Below are 4,397 nucleotides of genomic sequence, written 5' to 3'. Positions count from 1 at the left end.
AGTTGCCTAGCTAGCATACAACATTGACGCGCCTCGAAAAATTGCCCTCTTGCCAGGACTAGAGGAGGGAGCCCCGTAGCACCCCATAATTTTCCAGGCACACCAAGAAGTAGCACAGTTTCCACCTCATCCAAATACTTAAACACCAAAGAAATAATTCCCAAGAGCATGACAAGTCCCATAATGAAAAGGAGAAAATGGAACCTAAATACTGAAAGCGGCCCCAAAGAACCCAATGCACAGTCCACCATAACAACATTGGACCTTGAGAAAACAATCTGTCACGCATAGTGCCCAGAGCTTTCTTAGAGCCCAATTCACAGAAAACCAAAGCCACTGAAAAAGGGAGGGAGACCTCCCAATTGGCTGAATGCACTAGGAAAAATAGAAATAAAACATAAGGTAAAGATGAGCGCACTTGCCAATGGAGCTACGCCATCCTGGAGTCTAGGGTCGCACTGCCCGTCGAAGTTTCCCAGATTCCTCCCTATGCCATAGATGACATGCACAATATTTCCTTCGAGACCCACACTGGTATACTGTGTATGCCACAAAATTTGTTTTCCCAAACATCTTAGCCACTGAATGGCCCGACCAAGTACCCTCCCAATTCTTTAAACATATCCCTTTGTATTTTCGCTAACCTAGAGAGTCTTGTTGATCACATGCTTGCCGACTAATTGAAAAAATACTGGGGGGGCGACTCGCTTGCCCTTCCACCACCTCACATTAAATATTCTATCATGTCTCCACACGGGGGCTATCAGCCATCCAACTATCCTCCTCTTGGGCACGCACCCCCATCAGGGTAAGCCTTAGTTTTATTTTGTTTCAACTTTAATATTGTTATTTTTTTAACTTTTTTTTTGTTTCCATTTTAATTACCATCTATTTTTAGAAGATACCTATAAGTTGCCATGCAACACTTGCTTTATACATCATAATAATATTGGTCTACTTGCACATGGTATGTAAGTATAATTGTCATATAGATAGCTTATGTGTTAATGACAATGACTATTACATTTGCAAATTTTCTATATGCTCACAACCAAGTTAAAAATGTAACCAATTTCATCACTAAATACACTTACACTTTAATCAAATGAAAGAAATTCATTAGTCATAAAAGCTTACAATGAATGAAACATTCACCTACATTAGCATAGCTTAGTAAAACATTTATTTCCAAGTAATAGGGAATACGTGAGACATTATGGTTACATCATTAAAACCCAACAACACTCTCAACTACTCCAAACATTGTACCTCCCTAATCTACTTCAATCTTCAAATTTTATTCCTACTCTGTTGTAATATACTAAAGTATCAACTATATTAAATTAACTTTCAATAAAATTTGTAACTGGTATTGCCAACTACATCAACCAAGATTCCATATTAGGAAACTAGTAGTGACCATCACAGGTTTAGGGGAGAGTGACTTAACATTTCTCTCATGAATCTGGGTTTTAAAGGATAAACGATTGACAAAGCCTCCAACCCTCTTGAGAAAACTAGGGTCCACACCCTTTCATGAACAATACTATGGCATTATGTACTGAAAGATTTCTACACATGAGATCCACATATTATTTAAAAATAGAAAATTAAACAGTGATAATCACACATAATACTCAAATATTTACTCTAAACACCCTAAAGGACACTTGTAAAATTTTAGAGTTGTACATCTAATTTTATCATTAATCAACTTTATCATTTAGAATACAACATTTAGGCTCCTACTACACCCAAAATATCTAATTCATTGATCCACATTAAATTACAATATTGATTTCTAAATTGAAATTAAAAAACTATGGGTTGCAAAATCACCTACCACAAAACCACCAAAAGAAAAAAAAAACATATGCCAAAAACTATAGAATATGGATGAAAAAAAAGTCATTTTTGGTTTTGGAGGTTCTATCCTCAAACTCTGAGATGTTGCTCTTCTTATGACCCCCTTGTAGTTCCCATAACATATGAATTATGCATGGAGCTAGTCATACAAAGAGTATAGCACATACCTAACAATATGTTAATTTAGACAATCATGTTTGCTGCAACAGACCTTGCTAGATACTAAGGCAATGAAGCCACTTGAAAAAATTACACTTGCCCAAATATCATAATAGTGCATTTGAATCAATATAAAATAACATAACATTGTTTCTTATCATATTATTTCTCATTCAATGTCTATGACATCAACAACTTAAATTTAGATTTATTTGGGTATGACATAACTTCTTCAACTTCTAGGCTAGTTTACAATACCAGCTCATGCATATTAATACAATGTATTCACGTACCGAGATTTTTCAACTAAAACTTATACGTTAGAAGTAAAGCACATAATATATGCCATTAAAAACATAATCAATGCATATTTATAGTATTTATAAGTGGGTTCACATGACCATAATTTGGAATATGAATGTTTAATAATGTTCTAAAAATAATGTGAAATAATCTTAGCTCAAGCAGTTTGGTGAAAAATTAGTTTCTCGAGCTGTGTGGGCTCAAATATTTGGAGACATGATGTAGTTGGCCCATTTCTGGCATTTATGATATAGTTGTATTTGGGCTATACAACTATATCATAAGTGTGGAAAAAACACCCACAAATCAGACTACAAAGCCTAAAAACCTTCTACAAAGAGATCAAACCAAATGAATAATGGAGAAATACATCATTGCGTGAGGAAAATATGTTGTACATAAGGCTAATTTATAGGAGCAATGGAATTTTCTAGCAATAATTAGAAAATAAGATTGATAACACAACAGATAAGGATGTTACGTAAGCTTACAAGTTCGAAGGTTTCTTTGTTGGAACTCTCACATCCCCCATAAGTGAAATGTATTGAGGAAAGAAAAAGAGAATGGGTCTTGGAAACGAGGCCTCTTTATTTATTTTGAATTCCAAAATTGTATGTGCCTTGAATATATCTCAGAATATGCTTCTTTGATTTCCAGTGAGTCCTCTGATGAGGATATTGAGATGATCTAGAAAATGTCCTTACTGCATAAGCAATATCAAGTTAGGTATGTGCTAATTAGAGTAGATTTCCAACTAGTTGGAAATACATTGTAGGATCCACCTATGGTGAGGTGCAAATAGTGTTAAGAGTAATTCTAGACTGAAAATAGGTATGTGTAGGCTTACAATTAGCCATGCCAAAGTGTTGAAATAAATCAAGGGCATATTTTTGTTGATAGATGGGACCCCTCTTGTTATAGGAAGATTTCCCTAGATCTAGGGTTGATAACCCCAACAAAGTGAAATAAAAAATCAATAAAGAAACTCAAATAAACATGAAAATCACTTCGAATTAACCAATTAGGTGACTGATAATCATAGGTGGGTCCTATATTTAGTGTAGATCCCACATGGTCCGAACCCTAATCTCATGCTCCAAAGTTGCAAACCTGCAACAAAATCAAGAAACCAAGAGAAGAAAGAATATTTAAATGTATTCAACCATATATATCACGTTAGTCCATAGTGAATTCCATTAAGCATTCCTAAACATGAAAGATATACAATAGAAATGAGACATAACATGTGTTTTTATTTATTGAAGGTAGCAGTAGTAAGGTAGTTACAACATCACTTGATCTTGGCCACTGGTACAAATGGAACCTGTTAGTGCATGTTAGTCATGTCAGTAATCAGTGATCAAATGTGCTCTTACAAATTTTTTTATTAGGGTTTCAGGTCAAATTTTTATGGTTTTAAATAACTTCTCAATAAAAATTTGGTCACCGGTTAGGAAGGTCAGTCTTTACTACTCCTTTTAGTTCCATGCTCAAATAATACCATCTTGGTCAAGTCAAGTCATTGTTAGAAGAGTCCTATAGTCATTATGGTCATAATTCATCTAATAAGCCCATGCTAGGTCACCACTAGGTCATAAGGTTAATTTATGAAAATTGGTTATTTCACCATTGAAATCCATTTTATAAAGGAGCAGTAAAGGTTAAGTTGGAAATTAAAGTTTTAAATCATGTTTTTATTTCATTTTTAATGAAATACTTTCATAAAGTCATGAAGCTGCAAAATGTAAAAGTCAAGTTATGAAAAGTCATAGTGGGTCCACTACCACTTGTAAGTGAAAAATCGATTTCCACAAGTTATAAAAGAGTCTCACTCACCCTCCATTTTCTCATTTCATTTTCCAAGACACCACTCCACCCAATCAGGTCGAATTTTTCAAATAGATATCAGCTTTTGCATGCCAAAGACAAGTTTCCTTTTTGTGTTGCGCAAATCCTGACAACTGCTACGTTTTTCATCCAAAGGATGCAAGATTCTTTGTAGTGTTTTCTTCCACCACATTCAAGTTGTGTTGTAGTAAATACAGGTTGGTGGCCTCTCATGAAACTCA

Source organism: Pinus tabuliformis, chromosome 6 (assembly GCF_031772625.1).
Source record: "Pinus tabuliformis cultivar Carrire ecotype Pingquan chromosome 6, CPIR1, whole genome shotgun sequence".
NCBI lineage: Eukaryota > Viridiplantae > Streptophyta > Pinopsida > Pinales > Pinaceae > Pinus > Pinus tabuliformis.
The sequence above is the reverse complement of the archived record's forward strand: the minus strand, read 5'-3'. Positions refer to the sequence as shown.